The sequence below is a fragment of the Pongo pygmaeus genome, chromosome 16 (assembly GCF_028885625.2).
Source record: "Pongo pygmaeus isolate AG05252 chromosome 16, NHGRI_mPonPyg2-v2.0_pri, whole genome shotgun sequence".
NCBI lineage: Eukaryota > Metazoa > Chordata > Mammalia > Primates > Hominidae > Pongo > Pongo pygmaeus.
Window position 1 is genome coordinate 41,031,553 of NC_072389.2, and position 15,981 is coordinate 41,047,533.

General features: G+C 37.1%; 1 long non-coding RNA gene across 1 annotated transcript in view; it reads left to right on the forward strand.

The window, feature by feature from the left end:
- LOC129014078 (uncharacterized) overlaps nt 1-15,981 on the forward strand; it is a 517,291-nt gene that overhangs the window by 369,500 nt on the left and 131,810 nt on the right. The gene's annotated exons all lie outside the window — the stretch shown is intronic.

Sequence of the window (15,981 nt, forward strand, 5' to 3'; positions counted from 1 at the left end):
GAAGAGTCAAAATAAAACCTTCAGTATGAACAAAGTAGGGAAGTCAGAGTCCATGCACTAATGAAAAAGAAACATAAAAACAAGTTCATCAGGCAGATGACAAGCAAGGAAGGCACAACTCAGAGATTAAAGGAGGTGTAAAAAGGTCTTAAATGTAGGCAAACAGGAATCAGGACAGCTGATAAATCTGAAAAGGCAGGAGAAAGAAAACCGGTAAACAGCCTCCAAACACTTTGATAATCTAAGGCAGACCTTTGCCTTAGCCAAGGAGATGGATGCTACTCTTTTTAGGGTAATACCCATCTTTGAACATCTGTAGGCAGAAAGAAGTGAGGTAGATGAGAGAGAAGGGCAGCTACTAGGAGGTAGTTTTCAACACTGGGAGATCCTGTAACGGGGTTTATATTATACTAAACTCTCTGTCTCCTCTTGTTATTCTTTTCTATCTTCCTTTCAGAAGTTACTTGGAGAACATAGGCCAACTAAAACCCTCTACAGTACTGGTGGGAATGTACAATGATAAATTCACTTTGGAAAACAGTTTGGATATTTCCTATAAAGTCAAACATACACTTAACCATTTGACCCAGTAATGTCACTTCTTGGCATTTATCCAGGAAAAATGAAAGCTTGTGTTCGTGAAAAGACTTAAACGTGAATGTCCATACCAGGTTTATTCATAATAGTACAAAGTGGAAAAACCCAAATAGTCATCAAGTGGTGAATGGTTGTATAACATTTGGAACACACACACAATGAGACGCTACTCAAAAATAAAAGAACAAACTATTAGTAGTCAGGTATATTATTTTACCAAATATTATGTTGTCAACTTTGCTGCATTGTTGGCAGCAGGAAGTAGTGGAATTATTTTTTTTAAATTTTTATTTATTTATATTTTTGAGATGGAGTTTCGCTCTCATTGCCTAGGCCAGAGTGCAGTGGCGCAATCTCAGCTCACTGCAACCTCTGCTTCCCGGGTTCAAGCCATTCTCCTGCCTCAGCCTCCTGAGTAGCTGGGATTACAGGCATTCGCCACCACACCCAGCTAATTTTGCATTTTTAGTAGACAGGGTTTCTCCCTGTTGGTCAGGCTGGTCTCAAACTCCTGACTTCAGGTGATCTGCCTGCCTCGGCCTCCCAAAGTGCTGGGATTACAGGCGTGTGCCACTGCGCCCGGCCTAAGGAAGTAGTAGAATTCTTATAAGGAATGCAGAGGCACAGAAAAAGAATGTAACTAATAGGGATTTCAGGTATGGAGGCAAGCTGTTGAATAAAATAGTTTTAGTTTGGAGGCTATTCTGAAAGTTCTGCAGGCAAGCCACAGAGGTATCTACTCCATTTGTGAAAAGTATCAACTTTGGACATTCAAATGACATCGAAATAAGGCATTTTGTTTTTCTCTGGACATCACTCCCTTAAGAATTGGAAACCAAGCAATATTTATATATTTTTTCACTAGCTTCTTTTCATTTAGAAAAATAACACTGGTTTCTTTCTCCTTGGAAAATAACTAATGCTAAGACCACCTAAAATAGAAGCTGCCAGTTCAATTTTTAGAGTAGGAATGGAATTTCCTTTGCGAACTCTTCCTTGCTGTACATAAAACCAAGAAAAAAGCAGAAGGGAAAGAGACCTTATTTTGGAATCTGTAATGGAACCCCCACGCAATGGAACCCCCACATTTGTATGAATCTTTTTGTACATATAGGAATCTATTGGGAGAAATTCTCCAAAGACCAAGAATATAGTCCTATGGCATTTGAAAGCTGAAATTTATAGGCAGGCTAATAATCAGTGGAAAGGTTTTCTACTTAAGAAAACTTTTCTGTTTAGTCAGAGGATAGTTGATTTTTAAGACTTTAAAAGAAATCAATTTGTTTCTTTACATATGGACCTTTATGTCAATAAATGATGTATGTATTTCACTAATACCCAATAAAAATGAGCAGTAGACTTTTCTTTAGTTATGGGTGAAGTTTCTACAGGAACTAGTTCTAACTTTAGTGTGTGTCCTCCTAGTGAAAATTCACTTTAACTGTATTTTTTCCCTGAATGTCCCTCCCTTTCTCAAGCATGGAAAGGCATGGCACAGAATTGCCGAAGGAAAGAATCTCTAGCAGTAGAATAAGAAACTTTTAAGATAATACAAAAGATATAAAATAAACTGTACCTTGCTTATAGGTAATAGTCTCTAACCTGTCACCTGAAATACAGGTATGTGCAGAACCTTTGGTTAACCACTAGGCAATTTTTGGAAGTCAGTGCACATATTCCACTCTTTGGGGTGAATGGATCTCTACTGACCTTCTACATATTTAGCTGGCATCTACCTTATGACTCCAAAGGTAATGCAATAAGAGATAGCAACTACAGCCAATAAGTATTTTGCCTAGAATTCTATAATTACAATCATATGTTGCTTAGTGAGGGAAACATGTTCTGAGAAATGTGTCATTAGGCATTTTGAACATTATAGAGTGTACTTACACAAACCTAGATAGTGTAGCCTATGACACACCTAGGCTATATGGTGTAGCCTATTCCTAGACTATAAACCTGTACAGCAGGTTACTGTACTGAACACAGTAAGCAATTGTAACACAATGGTAAGAATTGGTGTATCTAAAAATAAAAAGTACAGTAAAAAATACCACATATTAATCTTATGGGACCACCATTGTATATGTGGTCTATCATCCAGATATATTTTAAACATGTTCTCTCTATATAATTGTATTCATAAAGAATAAATAGTATTGTTTCATGTATTTTTAAAATTTGCATAAATAGTGTCATACTTCATATACATTTTTTAGCTTGCTATTTCCCACTCAAAATTGTTTGAGATATATCTAGGTTGATTTATGTAAATGAAAGTAATTAACTCATGTATGTCGATGTATGATTTGTAGTAAGAATAAACCAATTTATTTACTCATTCCTTCAGACAATGTTATTCTTTGAAAAACTGCCACAGTGAAAACCCCTGTGTGTTTTTCTGTCTAGCCATATGAGAGAGTTTCTATAAAGCATATAACTACATATGGCCTTGATGGGTCATAGGGTATAGGTATGTTCAATTTTATTAGGTGGAGCAGAAACTGCTGGTTGCCAACCCTAAAACCCATTCTCACTTGATTTTTCAAATTGGACACATGGATATCTGGAAGAGACATTTCTTATCCCCACTTGCTTTTTCAAATTGGACACATGGATATCTGGAAGAGACATTTCTTATCCCCACTTGCTTCTAAGTGTGACCATTTAACTAAAGTTTGGCTAATGATATTTAAGTGGAAGTGTTTGCGTGGCAGTTTTCAGAATATTTCCTTGAAAGCAAGCTTGCATATATCCATTGTCCCTTCTTTCTCTTTGTTCCTTTCGTCTTTACGTCGGTAATATAGATATGAGGCCTGGAGGTCTAGGGGCCATCTTGGACTGTGAGAACAGAGATGCCAATGTGGGGATGTCAGACTAGAAGAAATTTGGGTACCTTCTTGGAGCTACCTTACCAGCAATGAACTTCATTTCTTGACACCTTATTGGAGAAATATGAACATATTTTATATGGAAGCACCTGTTGTTTTGGATTTTCTGTCACAGCCAGCCAGGTGTAATTCTAACTGATGCAGTAATACTACAAATTAGTTTTCAAATGGTTATACCTTTTAATACCTCAGCAAAAAATAAATGACTTTGTAATTATTGTATATTATTTTATAATTGTTAAAAGCATTTTAATAACCGTGTCTCACTTTTGTACAGTGTGAGAAAGAACAACAACTATATTAGATCCCCACTCTGCAGCTCAGAGGGGTGGAGCCCAGGGAGGTTCAATGAATTGACCAAGGTCCCAGTTATTTGGTGCAAGGTAATAAATAAAGGTTATCAAGGATAAATATGGTGTCTCACAGACAAATGCCACATGCACCTGTGGGCTCTAAGCAAAGGAGTATTGTCTTGAGTGTGATCTAGTTACTCTGACAAATCTTACCTGTTCTATTCTCAATTAATTTGTATAGCATTGTGATTAAAGTCTCTCTTTAGTTGTCTTTTTGCTAAGGAGGAGCATACTGAGTTGCATGCTAGAATTCCCATTTTGGGCATTGGCTCAGACTGGGGAGAGTCATGCCAGCACAAGAAGCTAATTGGTTTACAGAGAAGGGAGGGGGAAGTATACATTTATCAGAGGGCACCGGCCAATTGCCTGGTCTCTTGGCAATGCTTGCCAGCCAATTTCCAGACTGAAGTTGGCATTGGATCTGAAAAGTCACTGATCTCCATGCACAGCTGGAGGGTACTGGGCTAAAGAGGCAGAATTTGAAAAGGAGGAGAAAGCTGAGACCTAATCTTAATTTTTTTTTTCATCTTTTTTTTAATATTGGGTGACTTTGAGAAAATGGGATGGTGTTAGAATATTCAGACTGCTAGGCAGGGTGGGAGAGGCTGTACTGAGGGAGCTTCTAAGGATGGAAGGAAGTTTCCTGGGAAATGTCCAGAAGTGGTTGTGGAGTGGCACTTGAAATGGACTGAACTGTGCTCCTGCCTGCTGTGCCTCCAGAAGGCTCTGTAAGAACATCTGAGTGTATACACACATCAGAGGGCACTTTGGGGTTTAGTTGATGTCAAGGCTGAGGGATTCCATCTCCTGCTAATAAGATGTTTACCACTACCACCTTCTTTTGTCACTCCTCATGTCAGTGCACAAAGGGCCCTTGAGTAGAGAAGCATGTTTGGTCTAGGTACATGAAAAGAGGGGACTGTGAAGGAAGAGAGACAGACAATTCAGTGTATTTTGGCATCCTATGAACTGAACCCCAAGTCAGGCAATTTTAAGAATATTCTCTTTAAAATCTTCTCTTCTACCAAATGTGTTTTCAGCTAATGTGGGAAATTAAACTGCTAAATTCTAAATCTATTCTCAACATCACTAAAAATTATAAATAGGGGAGAATAACCTATATAAATTAAGCTATCTGTGCTAGAGGATACAATGCAGTTCATATAAGCCCAACAAATGCCAGCAAATTTTCCCAAACCAGAATTTAACTATCTGTGCTTGATGTGGGAGGGCAACATACATACTTAATAAAAATTTAAAATCCAGGCCTCAGGGCTCAACAAAATTCAGTTCCTGCCTACTGAATTTCTCATTGCAAATAATATACTGCATGAAAATAGAAAGCGCAAGGAACTGGAATTTCTACTGAAATTAGATAGAAGGCTCTTACTCCATTTAATCAACTGATATGAAATGCTTGGCTCTGGGTGGCCCCATAAAGGCTCTGTTTTTATTTGATTCTGCTGCCTTCTTCTGATGAGGAGCCCATGTGGAAAGATGGGGGGACTGTGTCGTGAGAAGCATGGTTCATGCTGTCATTATTCTCACCAGCTAGGGATTCTGGATACCTAATTTCTAGTTACTGTATTGCCTCTAACTGGTTCTGAAATTGTGGGTGACCTTTTCGCCTCAGTCCCTTCTAGTGCAAAATCGGAGAATGGAAGATGTTCTCTAATCAAGTCCAGCTTTAGTGGTCTGTGATTATCTCACAGTTCTCTGCACTGATTCAAGTTGCTCCTGACAAAAGGATAATATAACAGTGTGGTAAAGACTTTATCACTTAGACATGTCTGGTTCTCTGCTCCTTCCTGGATCCATTGCAGTTAGGTAGGGTCGTGTGACTCTCTCTGATCAATGGACAATAAGTGTAATGTCAGTCTGGGCCAAAGAGAAGAACAGTGAGATTTCCATGGTTTCTGTTCCCTGCCGTAGCAACCTTGCACGTTAAATGTTGAGACAGCAGAGTCTTAAGATGGAAATGATAGACTCCCTGACTGGAAAGCATGCTGCTGTGGCAAGCCATTGGATTTGCAAGGAACTTAGGAGGGTAAAAATGGGTGCGGCACACCAACATGGCACATGTATACATATGTAACAAACCTGCACATTGTGCACATGTGCCCTAGAACTTAAAGTATAATGAAAAAAAATTTAAAAAAAAAGAAAAACTAAGTTAAATTTTTAACTGCAACACTTCCCGGTCTATGTACAACAAATACATAGCATTGCTGCAAACACAGGTGGCTCACCCAGGAGAACCTGTTTATTCCTCTGAAATGATTATTCACAGGCAAAGTCACACAATACATAACAAAGAGAGCAAGTGTTCCTGTGTGTACCATTAAAAAAAGACCCAAGGAAGAAACACAGGCTAGAGGTGTTTAACAGAGTACACAGTAATCACTCAACAAATGCTTGTTTAATGAAATCATAATATAAAGTTTCCCCACTGGTGTGTTTGGATGGGAAAAGGGTATGTGGGGAGGGTGTACTTGTTGAAAGCATCTCTATATCCTGAGCACTGTAGCACATGGTAGTACTCAAGAAGTGTTTGTTAAATCCAGATGAACTGAGTGAACACTTACATGGTGACTCATATAGCTGACTTTGAAACTGACAATATAGAAATGGATGTTGGTCTCATTCCTGACTCAGCTTACACTTAAAAGTAGAAAATATCTAAATCTATACACGTATATAATTGCCATCTACCGTTTATTCATTCAGTAAATATTTATTGAGTACCTGCTTTGCCCAAAGTGTTATGTTAAACACTGGAAGACTGGATAAATCCTCACTGAGTTTACATTCTGGGGCATGAGGGCTGGGTAATGGCAGGAACAGAGGGGTGGTGGACACTACATAATTATTTAAATAAAATCGTGGTATGTATGACAAAGGAGAATTACAGGATGATTTGAGAGTATGTGACTAGAGGACCCAATTTCAACTAGTGGTCAGGGAGGGCTTTCAGTTTTAACACAACTCATTGTTCCTATTAGGATAATTGGGCAACTCAAAGACTTGGCTGGATTCTTTAGCCCACATGTGAAATCTTGCAACTGGGGCACTGCTTTCAACCATAGTGGTAGCCAATGTGAAGGGAAGGCAGATGTTTTTTCCAGCATTGCTTGAATTTTGATGCAGCAACATTAGTCAGGTACCCTAGATATTGCAGGACTTTGGCTTTGAAAAATAGAAAAAGGAAGGAAAGTAATTCTGTCCTTTTTTTTTTTTTTTAAATCTGTACCTAGTTTTGTAAGTGGTTTTAACACTCTGTAATGTGGAGTCCCTCCTTAAGGAGGAGAAACTATTATTTTGCAGATGAGAAAGCTGAGACATGGTGGGGTAAGCAACATACCCAGTCACAGTTAATGAATCCTCGGGCAAAAAAATTGAAGCCAATCAATTTGGCTCCAGAATGACAGCATTTAACTCCTGCTTTACACTGCACTGCCTCTCCAAATGCTGGATGCTACCAGAGCAGAGCCACCTAAGTAGGGGATCAAGTTCCAAGGTTGATGTACAACCTGTTAACAGAATTACCTTGGAAGATTCTTAAGAAGGTCGCTAAATAAATATAACGTATTTTTTTTTTTTTTCTGACAGCTTGGAACATGTTGCTAAAGAGCAGTTCTGTGGGCAGCCTTGGACTGATCCAATTTTTACTCTTTTTTGCTTATAGTTCTCAGAATAACTCTAGAATGTTGTGAGGATGCAATGTCCTGAGATAGGAAGAGACCGGCCAGATAGCCTGGACTCTGTTCTAGTCCTCTCTCCTCTAAGAAACAGAATGTCCTTTACAATACTTTAGCCCAGTGAATCACGTGGACCCAGGGTGTAAAACCCAGAGTGGGCCTGTGCAAGTGGGGCACCTGCAGACAAGAAATCTGTTCTGGATAGTGTTTTCCTGAGTCTTGGGTGACCGACTCACCCTGAATCCTAAGCTTTTGTTGTGTCTTGATGTCTATCTGTAAGTAATAAACTCACTTTGCGCTGTTTGTTGTATATGTGTGTGATCTGTCTTGCTGGACTCAGACAGGTTAGTACCCAGTGCACAGGGAACCTGCTTCACAGAAGCTTATATGGGAATATTGTTACGGTGAATTACAGGCCCTTTTAAAGGAAAGCAAAATATATCCATGAAGGTTGTTTCTCTCTTTTTATATATTATCTAAATTATTTTATCTGCTATGGAAAATGATAAACCGATTAAGGTATTTGAAATTGTTAGGAATATGACATGGCCTAAAGAATATTGTTTTTTTCTTCTACAGATTGACTTCTCAGTGACTGATATCATATGTCTGTCTGTCTGTCTATCTCTCTATCTGGCTAGCTATCTACCTCCCTACCTACCTATCTGTTTTGGTGTGTTTTAGGATACAGTTGTTGTTTAAGATGCCCTACTGACTGTAGCAGCAGCTTTTATGTAGTCTCTTATTTATCACCCTCTTACCTACTGGCTGTGCCTAAGTTCTAGGTTTTGATTGAGTTTGACTAACCTACCTCTACTGGCTTGTAATGGTCTACTTAATTTTTAATTTGTAACTTTGGGGAAAATGTCCGAATTATCTCATTGAGATTTATTTCACCAAATGGTGTCCTTTGATAGAGAAGGTATTCACATCACTGTTGTTAGTTTCCTCTAACTATGGGGACCAACCTGATATGGCCAAAGGTCTACACAATAGGAGATAAGAAAATATCCTCATAGATAGTTAGACATATTGGGAGTTAAAGATATTGGGTATTATTACTTATTTTCCGACTGATGTTAAGTCTTTTGTTTAGTTAAAAATTTCCCTCCAAATCATTTCTCTAACTGTGGGAACCAACTTGACATGGCAAAAGAGTTGGACCATAAGAGATAAAAAGAAAAAATCTTCATAGATAAAGATATTGGGAGAGAAAGCAAACAGACAGAATATGTGAAAATATTTACTAAGATATGTACTAAAATGTTACTGTAATTCTGATTCACGTTCATTCTGGAAACAATGAAGGCAAAAAAAATGTAAATACCAACTATTATTTGGAGGCAAAAAATAACAATTCAAACAGTATTTGAAAGAAAAAATGATACTGCTGTGGCAAGAAAAACCAAGAGGAAGGATAATTTTTGATTTGGAAGTAGATGGCATCCTAGGTGGCAGCTCTACTAAACCAGAGACAGAGCCAGTAAAAGAAATCCACCCAGGATTCTAATGCTAGACAGATAAGTACACACTTGCAGCCGTATCTGAAGACGGGGTACAACATGCCACACTTTGAACTTCATCACCACTTATTCCCCAAAACTGAAGGGATATTTGAAATGCTAAGCAATTTACCCTGTATATCAAGGATTACTATCCTACTCAAACTATATGTGCCAAAAACATTGACACATGGCCCAGTCAATGCAAACAACCTATTACTTACTTTCTGACTGACATGTTAACTCTTTTGCTTAGTTAAAAATTTCCCTCGAAATCGTTTTAACGATTATGCTTCTGACTCCTCACATGTGAAAGGAAGAGTATTCACAATTCCATGATTACTTTTCCAAGTCAAAATTTTGGCAATTTATTCTAGATTCAAAAAATAATTGCTATTTTCTTTCTGTCTCTTCTCAGGGAGAAAAAAACACACACACACCTTCAAGGGCTGCCATGCCTTCCTCTCATGATGTAGCTGGGAAATGTATAACTCAGGGCTGCTAATGCATGGAATAAATGGACAGTCTTGCTAACTCCTATTATCATCATTGTGTCTAGAGTCTATGTCAGTTCAAAACTAAAATGTCCTCCTTTGCATCCACAGCACTTTAAATAACCCAACAGCATCTGCATTTATATAATGTCCATCTGCAGGATATGAAATCATCTTGACAAATATGCCATATTTCTATCTTTTCTGTGTGTGTATGGCTGAGAAAAATGGAAGGGTTACACAAGAAGAACTTTTTTGGGTTTCATACATGTCCAAAAGTTGTAGTCCTCACTGATAGTAAAGGTCATGTAACTTGGAGAAAACAGGGGCAAAAATGGATCCATGTAGATCAGAAATGATTAGTCAGCTCCATTTTCTTTTACATCATTAATTTTAAATGCAAGGGACTGGAAAGAATTGACTTCTATTTAATAAGGTTTGATTTATTCAACCTTGTGTTATTAGTGAAAATAGAATAACTTGTTAGCTGGAAAATACATTTAAAATAATGCACTTCTCTGAATAAATTATCAGATTGATGAGTATATAACAATAATATTGAGATCACTTTACATGTGCACATAATGTGGCAGTTTACAAAGAACATTCATAAGCATCACTTTGCTCAATCTTCATAATCCTCTGAGTATTATTGTTCATATTTTATAGATGGGATCCCACAACTCAGAGAGGTTGAGTGACAGCTAATAAGGGAATAGCAAGGGTTTAGTCTCTGGTATTCTGTCTCCCCACACCCTTTTCAGCAGTCACTTTTACCAGAAATAACCAAACAAAAAGATGGCCCTCATTATCTTTTGCCTATGCTTTTTCAATGGCTTTTTATCTATTATCTCTGGCACCAATCTTCCCTACCACCCTCTCTTATTCTCAGAAGCAATTCACATCGCACTTTCCTGATGGACCCTTCTGAAAATGCCTTTGCCTACAAGTTAAATTTAACTATTACTTTGTCATCCAGTGTCCTTCACAATCAGACTTCAATCTGGCCTCACCCTAGTTCTTCATTCTCTGGTTCTTGCCTCACAGCCTACGTTACAGCCACACTGACCTCATGATTCCCTCAGTCTACTGTGCTATTCCACCTCTTGTGTCTTTGTACCTGTTGTTTCTTTCCCTTAGGGTGCCTTTCCTTGATCCTCTACCTAGTAAATTTCTACTTATAACTTGAGAATCAGCTCGAAAGTGACCTCCCCTATGAAGCCTTTCTCCTCTTTCTTAGGACTCACATGCACTCAATTAACGTTTATACATCATGAAGTTGAAATCTTGTGAGTGAGCTTTCTAAAATTAGGGACCACATCCTATTGATCTTTACATTCCCAGTGTCTAGTATCAAGTCTGACATTCAATAACTGACTATAATATTAATAGAGCATCAATGATTTCTTTAATAGTGTGAAAATATCTATAACTATTAGATATCAAACTCTTTTGCAGCCATTTCACTTCTAGGTATATATCCCCCCAAATTGAAAGCAAGGTTTCAGATATATATAGTACATGGTAAATGCTGATGTTCATGGCAGCATTATTCACAATAGCTGAAAGGTGAAAGCAACCTAAGTGTCTATCAATGGATGAATGGATAAGCAAAATGTTTATCCTACAATGGAATATTATTGAGTCTTGAAAAGGAAGGGTTTTCCAACACATGCTACAATATGGATAAAGCTTTAAGATATTATGCTAAGTGAAATAAGCCAGTCACCAAATGACAAATACTGCATGATTCCATTTATGAGGCATCTAGAGTAGTCAAGCTCAAAGAAACAGTAAAATAGGAATTACCAGGAAGAAGGAATTACCAGGAAGAAGGGGGGAACTTTTAATCAGTACAGAGTTTCAGCTTTGCAAAATAGAAGAGTTCTGGAGATTAGTAGCACAACAAAATGAATATACTTAACACTACTGAACTGTACACTGAAAAATGGCTAAGATGGTAAATTTTATGTTATTTGTATCCAGAAAGAGAAATATTACATACTCTCACTCATACGAGGGAGCTAAAAAAAATTGATCTCATGGAGGTAGTGAATAGAATGGTGGTTATTGGAGGCTGGGGAGGGTAGTGGAGAGGGGGTATGAAGAGAGAATGGTTAATAGGTATAAAAATACAGTTAGAAGGACTAAGGTCTAGTGTTTAATAGCACAATAATGTGACCATAGCTAACAATGTTTTATGGTATATTTCAAAATAGCTAGAAGATTTGGAATTTTCTCAACACAAAGAAATAATAAAGAGGTTTTACTCAGATTGGATCATTATACATTATATACTTATATCAAAATATCACATATACCTTTGTACAACTATTATGTATTGATAAAAATTTTAAAAAATGTTAGGTTAAATGTCTCTTTTAGTGACATTGACTTCTTAAATGAATGAACTAAGGAAATTGTTTTGAACTTTAAAGTATGTGTGTGTGTCGTAAAGATAAGGAAATAGAGTAGGCAAGAAACGAAAGAGAAATATATTTCTGCTCTCAAGCTGGTTTTCTAATTGGGGAGATAGACATCAAACATATAAAATGGTATGATTTCAAAACAATAAATCTCTGTAAAAATACTTTAATCATTACTCAAGTCCTGAGGTAAGATTGAAATTGGCATTAAATAGAATTAATCTTGGAGCTCTTCCAGGAGGAGGTAGATAGGTAGCCTGGTTTTAATGCTTTAGTTGGGCAGGTTTTGACAAAGACACAGGCAGTGGGCTCTAGAAAGACAAAGAGATACAAATGAATTTGAAACCCCGTCTCTATTAAAAATACAAAAAATTAGCCAGGCGTGGTGGCGGGCACCTGTATTCCCAGCTACTCGGGAGGCTGAGGCAGGAGAATGGTGTGAACCCGGGAGGCGGAGCTTGCAGTGAGCCGAGATGGCGGCACTGCACTCCAGCCTGGGCGACAGAGCGAGACTCCGTCTAAAAAAAAAAAAAAAAGGAAAAAAGGAATGAATGAGCTATTTGTAAGGTGGCAGTGGGGGAGTGGGCTACATTTGCTTTACAAGTGTTAGCTTATTTAATTCTATGATAGTTATATAAAATAATTTTCATTGTAGCCTTTCTTTGATTTGAGTAAACGAAGGCACAGAGAGGTTAGGTAACGTATCCAAAGAGAATATGTGGGTAGATAGCAGAGTGAGGTTTTAAACCGCAGCCCCCTGGCTTCAATATCCATGTAACTGCCCAATAAACTGTGCTCCGTTCTCTAGTCAGTTCCATCATGAAGCAGTTATCAGTGTCTCATTTCTTCATACCCTTCCCAAGCCCATTGATAATTTTCAGGAACATAACATGTTACTATAGGAGAGCTTGGGATCCAGCTGACTCAATGTTTACAGATGACTTGATGAGGTAAAATAGATTTAAGCAACAATATGAGCAATTCAGTTTAGAGAAAAGTTTTTTCTGACATGGGTTCAGTCAATTTGACATAAAGATTGAGTTAGGAAAACTATTTCTTTGGAAAACAGTGTCTGTCACCATGCTTTGGTGCCCTGACTCTGTAGGTCCATGGCTGTTCTTCACATAACTCTTTTATGGGTTATCATTTCATGAAATTTCCTTTGCATGTTGTGCAATATTTTCAAGTGTATCAGGCTGCAGACTGTTATCAGCATATCTGACTTTCAGCGGAATTTACATTTTTTAATTTTTATTTTTTGCAATACTGGAACAGGATTGCAACAGATGTGTTCAACTATTTTCAAAGAAAAATCATAAATTGTAAGTAGGGACTGGATATGTATGATTGTGGTTGAAGGAGTGGTCAGAAAAAGCCAACTCTTCCATATTAAATCTGTGTATTAATATTTAATACGGGAAAAGACACATCATGGTTTTGGATGCTGCTAACAGAAAAAGAGACTGTTAATCTACATTAATTTATTTAAAGTAGAGTCAAATACTGAAAAGAACAAGAAAATGATTATTTAATCTTTATTCTGATACAAACTAGGACATGCTTTTTTGTATTCAGTTTTCTTTTTTCTGTTTTAGCATCAAAGAAATCTGTATTATTTAGTAAGATTTTGTTAAGTATTTGAAGACTTCAAATAAATAATCAGGTCATAAATACTTTGATAAAGAGTGAGAAACAAGAGTACACATTTTACTAGGCTTTAAGCTGAAAAGAATCACTTACTATTTGAGCTTCACTAGTTATAAAGTAAGTATTTGGATTCAGATCAATGGGGACATGAAGACAAGGGGAAAAGAAACTTAACTCAATAACCTCAAAAACGTCTTTAGACAGCAGACTACTGACAAAATATTTCACCTCATTTAGTATAAATGAATTAGAGACATGTGGGTTGCCTTTTGCCCAGAATAGGCAGAGGCTTAAAATATAAGAGACAATAACTTTTGGCAAATCCTATTTGGTATTTTACTGAACCTAAATCATTTTTGCCAAAGTTTACTTTTGTGGCTGAGTTTGGAGTAGAATGCGAAAGTGCAAAAAGAACACATTGACTTACATAGACGTATGGGGGTTTAAGCTGAAAAATGTGTTGAGGTCAATGACAGTTTAAGGTTCTTTTAGGAACAGACAATCATGCTAAAAGTAATGAATTCCATTGTCTTCTGGCTCACATCTGAGTGGGCCAGAAAATGTCAAATTACGCTTTATAAAATGTAAAGACATGATGTAAGCCTGAGATGTAAATATGCTTCAGAAAACACCTCTTTTTAACAAAATGTGAATTTCAGGGCTCTGCCTTCAACTCTGATCTGGCTACAGTTGTGACACGTGTGTGTCTCCTATGCAGGGTCAGCAAACAGCAGGTAGGCTGGTAGGCCATGTGTGTGTGTAATTGTTTGGCTCTTAATTGTGTTAAGGTTAATGCAGCTGCCCTGACTCATACTCTTCTCTATTATAGGTTTATGTTAGAAAAACAGTTATTTTAACAATTTCTTTACATTTCACTGTAGTTTTTTTAAAGCAGTAGAACTTCCTTTATTATTGTTGCTGTTTTATTTGGGCTGCTAAACAGGATCTGGGAAGACTTGAATTCTAAACACATCATAGTGGCAGACCAGTAGGGAGCCTATGATTATCTTGAGTTTTGTCTGCCAATGTCATGGCAACTAGTTAAGTTGGAGTATGGGGAGTAGATAGGGAAGACCAGGTAGACTGTTAACTTGGTATCAGGTAGAGCCCTTTGATCAGCAGATTCTCTTCTCATGTATCCCCTGCCCCTCTCCTTAGTAAAGCATATCTACATACATACATATGTTTATATATAAATATATCAGCAAAACAAAGTAAAAATGTTTATGTGTTATTAATATTGTCATCATAAAGATACCACATCAGGATGAGATATTGTGGAGGAGTAAACTTAAAATTTCTTAGTATCGACAATATTTATCATTAAATTATTCTATTCATGGTTACTACATCAGTGGTATTACTATTCCCCCAAAACGATAAAGCAATTTACTAGTATTTCCTTGGAATTTTAAGATCAAAAGCTCTAGAGACGCATCTTTCCATTTTACCCATGAAACTTAAGACAACAAAAAGAATAACAAAACCAAAGGGTGACAGGCAAAGTTGGAAACCTCAATGACAACTTTTATAATTTTTAGTTATGTCTCAGGAGAGAGATGGAACTTCTGCAAGGTCGTATTTATGGATGAGAAGGCCAGGATATTTGTATTAGTAAGCTCAGAAAAGTATAGAAATATTGTAGAAGTCCCCTCCTCTTCATCTGTCTGCTCATTACATTACTTATTTTAGAAATAACAAATATCTATCATTTTGGCTGTGTAAATAAATGAGTAAGTGTTTGAAATCTTCTAATTCCAATATTTTTCACCATCCATTTGCACTATTTCAGGTGAATTCCTTTCTTTATGTACAAGCAACCTCCACCACACTGCCCCAAGGCACAATATGGTATAGCCATTCACACATGTATAGTCAGCCTGGTTTTAGCCTATCAGAGCAAGATCAGGCAGGATTAGACAAATTTAGTTGTATACACTTACACAGGTTCAAAGCCAGTCTTATGCAGAGCTGGATAGTCAATTACCTATATGATGACATTTTATGTTACTACAGGACATAATGTCCCGGAAACAAAGGAATAGGAATTCTGTTTTTTTGTTACTGCCTTGGTTGAATATTAAAATTAGCATTGTTCCATGTACTACCTTTGTTAAGAAAAGTCCTAAGGGAGTTGTAATCATGGCCATGTAGGACATTTGGGAAGTTTTGTGTAATGCAATAACTGAATGATTAGGGCAGGAGAAGGAATAATTACCAAATCCTTAATTTCTAGGCTGGTGGTAGCCTTGATTTTACTTTTTGCAATTATATGTTTCAGAGAACATTGTTTAAACCATAGTGTTCAGATTTCTGTATTAAGATTAAAAAAAAAGGGAAATTACATCTAGATGAGAATTGTAAGTAACC